General features: G+C 44.4%; 1 protein-coding gene across 1 annotated transcript in view; it reads left to right on the forward strand.

Annotated features, from left to right (window-relative positions):
- The first annotated feature begins 8,874 nt into the window (after positions 1-8,874).
- The window catches only part of LOC114763701 (kelch-like protein 29), a 136,181-nt gene continuing 133,042 nt past the window's right edge, over positions 8,875-12,013 (forward strand). The window contains exon 1 of the mRNA XM_028953460.1: positions 8,875-9,182. The gene's annotated coding sequence lies outside the window, so the exon portion shown is untranslated. The remainder of the gene's footprint in view (positions 9,183-12,013) is intronic.

Here is a 12,013-nt window from a genome sequence, read left to right on the forward strand (position 1 = left end):
CACATTCTGCAGCTTCTCTTGGATCCTCCATCAAACTGCAGGTTTGCTCATGTCTTCTTTTAGCAGCGGGCAGGTTTCTTGACCGGCCTGGTTAAAAATCGATCTTGCCATGTCGAAACGCCAACCACAACAACCCTGGTGTTGTCAGATGGCTAAAGTGATAAGAACGGGAAGGTCACTGCACCAAAAAAGAACAAAAAAAAAAAACACGCAGCCATTTTTTTATTAGTCCCTGATGGCACGTGACCTAGTGATGAATGTGGTTTGTTAGGGCCATTATGTAAGGATAACGGCTCTGTTTCGTGTGGGGACGGGGAGGACGGGGACGAGTGCGCTGCCTTCCGAGGGCATTTTTTCCAAGCTGGAAAAAACATCTGGCCCCGCTGGCGGAGCAGCAGGCCGTTACCGCCATTTATGGCAGACTTCTGCTCCTGCACCTTCTGCTGGTTCTTTCCTTCCCGGATGGAAGCAGTTCACCAAACCTCCATTTTAGGACGCGAGCCAGCACTAATATGACCTGACAGCAGCGCAAACTTGCTTTGGAAAGCTGGCCTGCAGACCCCAGAAAAAACATTTCTCTTCTCTTTTAGCAAATTCGAACGCGAAGGCTCTGTCATTTTGCAGAGTAGGCTGTGATTACAGGCCTGCGGTAAAATCTGTCATTTCTTATTTTACACTTCTCGGCAGATATTCACATAGATTTGGGCGCAGAGGTTCCTTATAATTATTGGATCCTGAAAAGTATCCTATTTAGGAAAAGTAAATGTGAGTGTTCGCCAGATGTACAGTATAAGTGTTGCGGAGTGGTGTACTACAGCGCAGAATATTCCATTACATTCATGTTTGCTGTTCTTCACCTCCTCACTTCTTTGCAGTCTATTAATGTACTTGTGCTAGTTTGCTTGTATGTCACATTCCGGACATATCCTAGTCTTCCGGTCCCATGCTCCCAAGTTGGTCCTGTGCTTAACTTGACTTTTTTTCTTCATCTGTGATTATTAGTGATTATTAGTATAAATGTGTCTTGGCTGAGTCCCAACCTTGTTCTGTGATTCACTATTTTACCCTGTTTCGTGTGTGGTTAGTTTACGTGTTTGTGTGAAGGTCCACATGCCCAGTTTATTTATTAAAATGCTTGTTTGTCGAGCATTGTAGTATCAATGTAATCTTTTTTTTCTCCTTTGCTTTTATGCTTTTATGCATATTATGTACATCTGTGTATAATAATTGTATATTGTGTTTTGTTGTGCAGTGGCTAATTGTTTTTGCTTTAATACCTTGTTTTTCATTGAAGAATACAATAAATACAAACTCATAAAAATAAATACAAATTCATGATATCAAACTGATAAAACTGATCATATTATTTATGGTATCATGTCATTTAATATAAACATGAATTATAACATGAATTTGTAGAATTTATGCAGGTCTCAGACAACAGTCAACATGTCATTTTATAAATGGGTTTTAGCCTGTAAATCCAAGATTAGATTTAATACCTTTCTGAGGAACTCATCCTAAATCTCTGGATTATTTTACTGGAGGGCTTCTGCATTACTCTCAACTGTAAATGAAGCAGTGACAGAAATTTTTTTGACTTCTGGGTGTTGATGTGAGCTATTCATAAAATCTGTACTGGTTAAAGTGTGTATCAGTTTATATGCATCTTTAAATCTTTAAATGTCGCCTTTTCTATATGATGACCTTCAACACTAATATCAAATTTACAAGTATAAACTGCACATGTGAAAGTGAAGTGATTGTCACTGTGAAATACTGCTGCACAGAACACGGTGACACAACGGATTGTGTCCTCTGCTTTTAACCATCACCCATGACAGGCGCCCGGGGAGCAGTGTGTGGGGACGGTGCTTTGCTCAGTGGTACCTTGGCGGATCAGGATTCGAACCGGCAACCTTCTGATCACGGGGGCCGCTTCCTGAACCGTTAGGCCACCACTGCACCTGCAACTTGTTTTAAAGGCAATGAAGTTGAAGGGGTCAACAGGAAGGCAGGTGAGTGGGAGAAACTATTAGAAGGTCATTCTGGGATGGACTGGTGGTCTGTTAGATGCTCTGGCCTCATGCCCAGTGTTCGATGGGATAAAATCGTGGTCATATGAGTGACTGGCACAGATTGCTGAAAGAAGGGTGGTTCTATACTTCCAATACTTGCTTCTGTGACATGCACAACACATTTATTGGGTTTCTTTTAACCAGGCCTTGATAAATGTGCATTTTGAGGGTTTCTTCAGTCGCCCACTTATTGCACATGGCAGCATTTTAATTTAACCATTGAATCTCATAACATTTTGATTATTTTTAAGTTGCATGGCACAACCTTTTTTTCGTTTTAGGTCTCAGAATACAGCATTAGTTGCTACTAATACTATATTGATAATCTATTAAGAAGAGTGTTTCCTGAATCAGCACCACAGACAGCGCCTATTTAAGTAAGTTCATTTTATTACTTTTCAGGGCCAAAATACATAGAATGAGAGTCTGGGCCCTCGGAGCATCACAGGAAATGTATAGCTCAGTTCACCCTGTCACCCCATATCAACTTCTGCTGGGAGGTGAAAAGGCCGACACGTGCAGGCTTCCTCTGCAAATCCCAAATAAGGTGATTCATAACAGCCAGTTTGCTGAGGAGCCCTTACTCTTGGGTTTAAACTGCTGACCTAAAGGTCACCCTGAAAACCTGCATGCGCACCTGCGCTTCACTTATAGAATTTAAAAAGCTGGATGTTGTCTTAGCATGCGGATCTGCTTCGATGTGTAAACTAGCAAACTACTGACTGTTGATGGATGCGAACACGTTGTTTTAGGGCTTTTGTTCAATTCACGTCTGGAAATAGCAAAAATAGCACCATATTCAGGTTGATGGGTCAGTATGCATTTCTTTTGCATTAAAACCATATTGCATTTGCACTAAAAACACAACCTGATTGTAGCTTTGGCCAGGTTTGCTTCATCAATCAGGGGAAATGGAAAAAAGAAGAGTAGAGGTTATGCAACCTGTCCAGAACATTGCCATCTTTCCCCAGACTGCACTGTAATTGCTTCTGCTCAGTGGTGGTAGCCCTGAATGAGGTATAAATGCTGGCCTGTTCACTCCCCCCACCCACACCCCGCCCCACCAGTGGAAACGAAGCATGGCAGGGCATCAAGGCAAACACAGGTGGCTACTGTGGTCTTTCGTGGCGGTGCCTCGGCAGAACCATCCACTGGGCAAGAGCGGGCCAAGATGTTCATGCAGGAGACCAGTTTCAACTGGTGCTGTGTATTTATAACACCACAGAGGAAGCCGGCAAGGCCTCATGTACCAGAAAATGAGAGCCGTTCCAAGCATGTATTTATAAACCCACATGAACACACATTCGGTGCCTATAGTGGCCAATTTGGCATGTTTCGTTCAAGCACTCACCAGTAGATGGCGCAAAAGTGCAGATGGTGAAGATGCCCCTGCCAAAGTTATTCAGACAGGGCTGAAATTTCTCTGGTGTGATGAGAACAAATATATTCTACAGGGATGTACATCAGAGAAAAAAAAAATTCAATATCAGCAGTCCTTTTGCATGCAAGAAGCACAATTGACCACCATAGCAAATACATTTGCTTAGTGATTATAACATTTGGGCATCTTAATACAATCTCAGATGTTATTGCCATTTACACAAAGTATTAAATATTGCAGTATATCTTTTAAGGCTGATTGTTCATTACAGTCTGTGCATTCAATAAAAAACACAATGAAATAAATAAGCAACATAATGGAGTGTTAAATAAAGAAATCTGAATTCCTCTTTGCACTATAGCTTTCTCTGTGATTTTTTTAATCTTATGTTCTAAACTAGTTGCCAAATGGGAAATCACATTTTGCTCCAGTGGAGTGTTTCATAATTTAAGCTTTGGAGACCCACAAAAATAACCCACCTGAGAGAAAGGGTATGAATGTATTTGAGAGATGCTGATTACTGGAATCATTACAAAAGGCCTTTGGTGGGGGAAGGCTGACTTGATGATCTATTATGTTTACCTTGTCTTTTTAATCAAATCTCTTTTTCTTTCTTCAAATTATTTTTTTTTGTTATAGATCAACTTTGTAAAGTGAAGTGATTATGATACACTGCAGCACAGCACACGGTGACACAGCGAAATGTGTCCTCTGCTTTTAACCATCACCCTTGGTGAGCAGTGGGCAGCCATGACAGGCGTCCGGGGAGCAGTGTGTGGGGACGGTGCTTTGCTCAGTGGCACCTCAGCACATTGGCAGCTCAGGATTCAAACCGGCAGCCTTCCAATTATGGGTCCGTTTCCTATACTGGAATTTAACCTCCGTCATTAAACCCCTGAAATGTTTTGAACGGCACCAGTAGTGTCTTGTCCAGAGATGTTACATGGACCTGAAGAACGCCATGGCGGACTGGCCTGGGCCTGCTTGGTCAATTACATGGGCATTTAATTTTCTGGTGAAATGAAATGCCAACATGTATGTGTGTGCGTGTGTGTGTGAGAGCTGATTTTAGACCTCTTGCACCCTTTAGTCAATACACCATTATCTTCTACAGTGCACCTCCCTCTGGCTGCGATTGCCCCTTAAAATTGCCACGAGGACTCTTTGGGCTCTAATTATAGTCAACATCACATCACAAACCACATTGATTAACCATTAACATAGCGGGTACGCTGAGGTAGGGCTGAATGGTGGGTTGGAGGCTGCCTTCAAGTGAACTAGGAACCATCGGTCCCATGTCCATATTTATTTTAAAGACAGCAGGTGTTCCTGGCACAAAGGAAACAGCAAAAAACTGAGTTACAAAACCTACAAGGCAGCATGTAGAGGCTTTCCAATCTAGGTGTCAGCATGACAAAGTTGCAGGAAAAATATTTTAAACAATAAGAAAACAGAACGATAATAGTGATAATGAAAGCCCATATTTAGCAAAGCAATACAGACACATTTAACATAAATTAACTCAATTAACACGGTTGCGTTTGGTTTACTTCCTGTGTGGTGTCTGACCCATTCTACAGAGACAACAATCCCTACATAAAGAAGGAGATGGACAGCAAAGGATTTTTGAGCAGATTGGAATGATTCAGATTTTAATGCTGTGCTTAAACACGGGTACAACCCACTTGCAGTGTGCCCACCACTGCCAGATTAAAATGTCAGGCACAACCAGAGGAAAATGTTTAAATGCACACAGTACTGTGTGACACATGGTTTACCAAGCTTTTTTATTTTTATCAGAAACAACCCTTAGGCGGAACAGCAAAAAGTTTTCCCCAATGGACTGTCAAAAAAAACATTTACAAAATTATATTTGCTTATTATTTAGGGGTCTATTAAATAAAAAAGATCAGATCATCTCCCCATCACTCCCCATCTGAGCCTCTTTCTCATCTCACACTTGTATGTCATAGTTTTAAATATTTTAAATAAATAGTTTTAAATAAATAACATATCGTAGCATGAAGATTAATTGTGATTAATCAGAAATGGATTCATATCAAAGAGTTAGATTGATTAGTTAACTTTTTTAATCGATTGACAGCCCTAAGAGTATTTATGTCATGAATAAATATGTATGTTGTGAAAAAGCCTCTTTTGTGGGTAGGGGCGTGTTCTCCTTCATGTAACTTTCAAATGTTCTCAGCCAGCCACAGATTTGTGCTTAATGCGGCTCTTGTTGAAAAAGAGCAATTCAGTGAGACAGACTACTTTGTTAGCTAAACCGTTTAATTAATCTTACTCGAGAGTCGCCATGCAGAAAAAAAGAGTGCCCAGCTGAAGAGACTCTGACAATTTATAGCTTTTTATTTTTACTTGCCGCATTTCTTCCAATTGTAAGGGTAAGTTGTGCCTCTGTGTAATTAATGAGAAGGAACTGCACACACCAGTTTAGTACATTCAGTTCTTTGCTCAAGGACACGGTGACTTCTTGCACTCTTTTGGTTGAATGTGAGGAAAGATGGTTGGAACAAGGGTTATAATTAAAAGGGTTTCATCAAAATAATTCCTTTTTATGGTAAAACGAACTGCCTTTAGACCACAGGAGGAAAAGCAAAAGACAGCAAGATGTTCCCAAGTGACCAATTACTACTGGTACATGCACACTGGAACCTTTGTTTTCTTTGTAGGGGGTCAATGATTTTTATGTCTCCACCTCTTTGTTCGTCTGATACTGAGCCCCCATGATGTTTGCTTGGTGGGGCCTTCCTGGAATCATTCCAACAACAAGGATTTCAAAATCCTCCAGAATGAGCTACCAAATATTAAATAATAAGCCAACATATAATATAATATAATATAATATAATATAATATAATATAATATAATATAATATAATATAATATAATATAATTATACCTACTAGGCTACCAATACCCATTTGAACCAAGCTCTTTTAGTTCCTTCAAAGCTACATTTTTTTGCATCTTGTGATCTATATACATGTCTGTGTGTGTGTGTAAGTGTGTTTGTGCATGTGTGTGTGTGTGTGTGTGTGTGTGTGGGGGGGGGGGGTTATATGCTATATGCAGGAATACTGTTATTAAGGTCTTTAAGTTTGATTATTGGTCATGAAAGTAATTCTATTCATGGACAATAATGAATTTCAATCACTCCAGACTGTCCAATCAGACCCTTTTGAGAGATAGAATATTATGATTGTGATCTTCGATGATACAGGTTGACAGATTTAACTGCAACATAAATCATATTTAAATGTGTAGGGGAGCTGGCAAGGAGGACAAATTTAGAAATGTCTCCTATACTATAGTCTGGGGGGGGCTGGATGGGTACAAAACAGAAGAAAATCTTTTGTTATTTAATAGGGGCCCAGGAATTTTACAAGACGGAGATGGCAACATTATTTGCAGCTTTGCAGAGGCAGAACAAAGCAGCATTTTGTGTCTGGCTGGTCAGGATTTTGTTGGCTCCCCTGAGAGCGGCCTGCCGAAAATTAAGATTTTCAAACCACAGAGATGCAGAAGCAAAAACAAAAGAATTAGCTGGAACTGTAGATATTTAGTTTTTTCCAAATTGCTTGAATACTCGTGGCTTTGTTATTTTGTACCATTCATTCCAAAGTGAATATTTCATACGGTATTTAATTACACTAATGGCAGCCTCCCATACAAGAATATTGCATTAGCTGTTTACAGACGTCTATTCACGGTACAAGATGATCTCGCGTCGCATCGGCTGTATCAAGTATCGGCTTCTGTGTCGACTGAAAATGGAGGCATTGTTAACTCCTGCATGCACGGCCACAGGCGCCAGCGGATCCCCCTTCAACGTATTCCGTGCCGAGAGCCCGGAACAGCGGTCGGGGTCAGATGTAAAAACACGTTCGGGTCAGCTGAAGCCCAATGGAACGCAGCCTGCCGCATTTTCTCAAGCCCCAGGCAGCCGAACAGACACAGGGACGCATACATATCCATATATTTTCTGGCCCACACCAAGAACTGAATGCTGCTGAGAGAGAGAGGTCATTTGGAATAAATATTGCTGTTTTTGTTGGTTACCACACTTTTGCTGTAGATAGTTCATATGTATGCTGGAAATGAATATGCTTGTCACGATACTGGAAGGTTTCATGACTTCTGACCAGCTTTTTGCACTGGTCACAACCAGCTTGGACCTGGAAAGTGGACCAACTTGTGTTCACATGGTGTACAGGACAACCTAAAACTGGCCACAAGCGCTGCATGGTGACCATTTGCATCAAGATTTGTGGCAGAGCAAATTGTGCAATTACATAGAATAGAATAGATTTTATTGTTACTATACACATGTACATTGAGATTAAAAGCAGCTCCTTCATTGCAGACATATATGTAGAAAACAGTGCAGAAAATACAAATATGCAAATAAACACAATGCAATGCGATAAGGGGCAGGAAGCGATGGTGGCCTAGCGGTTACAGAAGCAGCCCCGTAATCAGAAGGTTGCTGAGGTGTCACAATGAAAAAAATCACTTCACTTTATTTTTTGAAGGTCACTTTGGGAATTTCAAGTGAAGTGTCTGTGTTACATACACACGGGAAGAATAGATAACTGAGTAGGTTTTTTATACCGTGTATATTATATGCAGTGTGTGGGTTACATTAGATTTAGCACTTACCCTTTCTGGGCTTCACACACCCTAAACAAGTATATTTAGGGTTAACAGGGTTAACAAAATTGTCACGAAGGATGTGATTTCAAACCATATGATACCGATATGTTAATGATATGATATATTTATTGATATGTACGATACGTGTTTACTGCATTGTTGTGTTTTGGGGACTGCAGAGAAACAGGGTTGGGGTTCCTTTTAAAGGAAAACGTTGGTCCATAGCAGATGGAATCTCGTGTTTTCATTATTCATGACAAGTTACCTTTCCATTTTTAACCATTAGGGCTTTCGTGATGTATTATACATGCGCTGCCCATTTGCGTCCTTAAGATCAATTAACAGGTCGCGCTAGCGCTAATGGTAATTTACTTCAACTTTACCACTTTTCCCTTTCCTGGTTTTCCGGAGCCGGGAATTCCGACGAACAGTAAATAATAAAAAAATAAGGTGTGAAAGCCCAGAATAACCAAGTTCTGCCGGGTAAGGTGCGGTTTCTTTAGATGACCGCTGCCCTCGTCGCGTATGGCGAGAAGATATCGCCGTGTGGCAAAAAATAAAATAAAAATACAATTTAAATTAAAATCCCGGCGAAGACAAAAAAAAAAAGAGCCACAAAAAGGAGCCTCGGCCGATGCAGTTCCGCGCCGCGGCCGACGGGCGGCGCCAGAGAGCGCCGGACGCGCACAAAAGCCAGGGCTTCGGGAGGATGATGATGATGATGGTTTATGGGAGGAGCGCGTTCGGAGTAAAAGTAACCGAGCCGTTCGTTCTCCTCTCATCCGAGCATCGCGCCGCCCGGCGTCCGCCAACTCCTGCCAAGACGCCGTCAACTCGGCTCCTGCTTTTTAGATTTTCTTTCATTTTCTTTCTTTCTTTCTCTCTCTCTTCCTTTCTTCCCTTCGTGGCGTGTAAAGGGCGTCCGCGCGCGCACTTTTCTGTCGCGTCCGGTGTCGCGCCTCGGACACCGAGCGATGTGAGGAGCGTCGCGGCCGAGGCGAGGACCCAGCGAGCGGGGCTTCCAGCGTCCGGGTCCGGAGGCGAGGTGAGGTGAGGCTGTCACCCCTGGCACGCGTGTGGGGTTCTCTCCTTCTTCTCCTCCTCCTCCTCCTCCTCCCGTTTCTGCGGCGCGTCTCTCCTGTCGGCGACTCCGTGCCGAGCGCTCCATCATAACGCGGCGGCGGCGGCGGCGTGTTGTGCGCAGGCGCGTCAGCTCTCGTTCGGGAGGAAAGGAGGATAAAAAAAAAACAAAAAAAACACCGTAAAAACTTGCTGTTCGGATTTGCTGGTGTCTCGTCATCGTGGGAGACCGCGTTTCACCCCGTGGGTGCGAGTTGTTATAACACATTAGTAACCGCTGTGGATCCACCAGCGCATCAACAAGTGGCAAAATAACAACAGCAACAACGACAGTAATATCGACGATGACGATAATAAGTCGGGTCTCGTTCCACAGTAAACACTGCTCTGTTTACCCTGCTGTGTGTGCAGAAGAGGCGTGGACTCACCTCCGGCTGACACGCAGGTTACGGTCCTGGTGGCCTGGCCGGGGTCCCTGGGACCCACTCGCAGTGGGGACGGGGAGACATGCGGCAGGCTCCAGTCATGTGGCTGCACGGATCTTTCTTATCGCGATTAGTTTCTCTTTTGCCGGCTGCAGCATGAACTTTAAATGCGGTCGATTCTTTGGGAACCCCAAGTTCCTTCTGCTGATGCCTGATGGCAAATTCATGACACTTTCAGAAATCAGAAAAAACAGCGATCAAACAAACAGGCATTCGACTGACAGTTCTGAAACGAATAAAACGGCGCCGGCTTGAGGATGGCGCTCCGATCGTTTTTTTGGGGGCGCGCAATACGTTTTCTATTTGTGCGCCTTGCCCGCTTGGATGAGGAACCAGAGCTCTCTGCGCCGTGGAGGGGAAGACAGCTGGACCTTGTGGACGCTCGGCCGGCATCTGAGGCTGGGCCATGAGCAGCCGACCTCGGCCTTTTGTCGGAAAAGGGGGCTCTTCATCTCGAGGGCTTCTGAGCGGATCTACAGGCACAAAATTCCTCAGGAGCCCCTGCCAAGAGCGGCGGCTAAAGTAAACAGCGCCTCTTTCTCGAGGCGTCCCCGTCCATAAAAGGCCCGGGAGCTGAAGAGTCCGCGGGCAGAGCGCTGAAATGAAATACTGTTCTATACATGGCGGCGAAGGCATAATGAAGATAATAATAATAACACGAAATCAATAACCCCCGACGCAGACCGCAGATGTACCAACGAGCCTGGGTGGCGGCCATGCGATAAGGGAGCTTAAGCGGCCTGCGCTTGCTGATGTGGGACGGGACGGAAGGCCATGAGGGAAGTGTCCCCCCCCCCTCACCCCACCTTCTCTGAGCACTTAAGAGGCCAGCGAGGCGTTTACAGGCAGGGCAGCCCTCCGCCGGACCGCTCCCCCGGCGAGGAGGGCGCCGGACTGAGACTGCGTGTAATGTCTGCGAGGACATCCGAATAATTCACTAAACGCGAATAATAATCGGCTGCTGCTCCTGGGAACTGGTTCCTGGGTCCAGTCTCAACACTGTGAAACTCACGCATCGATTATATTGATTGTAAAAGTGTTACATTTTATATTCTAGATTTCTGTTTTAATCTACGTTGCAGTTTAAGACACATTTCTTTTAGATTTTTGATGAAACCTTCCGGAATTTTCTGAATTAGTCTCTGTGGGCTTTGTTGTCAGGCTGTTATATAAAATGTATCTGTCATGATGGCTGGACATGGCGAGGAAGGAGGACGCATACGCACGACGTCACGAGACAGGGGTTTAATACATAGTACACAGGACAGGGGAAACATCACCAGACAATGACGTGACGATGAACACACACAAACAGGGCAGCTTTATACAACCATACACAGGTGAACACAATCAGGAAACATAATAACACGAGACTAACATGAAACTCCGGACCCGGAGTAACCCCTGCCGGACCGGATCACGACAGTAGCGTATGTCTTTTACGTATGTAATTATAAAAAAAAAAACGGACAGCGGGCGGAGCCAACAGGGATGAATGGCAGCTCCCGTGCGCCTTACTTCCTTCATGTGGACTATTTTAATATGAAGTGAAAGTGAAGTGATTGCCATTGTGATACGCTTGTGACACGGTGACAAAAACGAAACGTGTCCTCTGCTTTTAACCATCACCCTTGGTGAGCAGTGGGCAGCCATGACAGGCGCCCGGGGAGCAGTGTGTGGGGACGGTGCTTTGCTCAGTGGCACCTCAGTGGATTGGAATTTGAACCGGCAACCTTCTGATTACGGGGCCACTTCCTTAACCGCTAGGCCACCACTGCACCACGTTGAACTATTTCATTAACTATTTCATGTCAAAGCGCAGGGTTCTCCTCTGCTTTTTATACACTCCTAATACCTTGTTCACCAGCACGACCTCTGCTTGAGAGGTCTTGGGACCACCGCCGCCGAGCGCTCCCAGACGTGCCATGAAGTGCCGTTAGCAAACCCTCCTCACATGCTAACTTTCTCATACAGCTCCACTGGTTCTGAAGTGCTTTTAACCGTCACCCTTGGTGAGCAGTGGGCGGCCATGACAGGCGCCCGGGGAGCAGTGTGTGGGGACGGTGCTTTGCTCAGTGGCACCTCAGTGGCACCTTGGCGGACCGGGATTCGAACCGGCAACGGGTCCACCTCCTCAACCGCTAGGCCACCACTGCCACTGTTCTGCTTCTCTCCGCTTCTTACGGCAAGACGTAAAATACGCGTTTTGTCTTATTGATACGGTGGTGCTGCATGCAGCGCGGGGGCCGGAGCGCCGCGCGAGGGGACCAGAAGGAGCAACAACTGGCGGCCGGCGTGCTCTGTAAGTAAACCCGC

The sequence above is a fragment of the Denticeps clupeoides genome, chromosome 14, assembly GCF_900700375.1.
Source record: "Denticeps clupeoides chromosome 14, fDenClu1.1, whole genome shotgun sequence".
Lineage (NCBI taxonomy): Eukaryota > Metazoa > Chordata > Actinopteri > Clupeiformes > Denticipitidae > Denticeps > Denticeps clupeoides.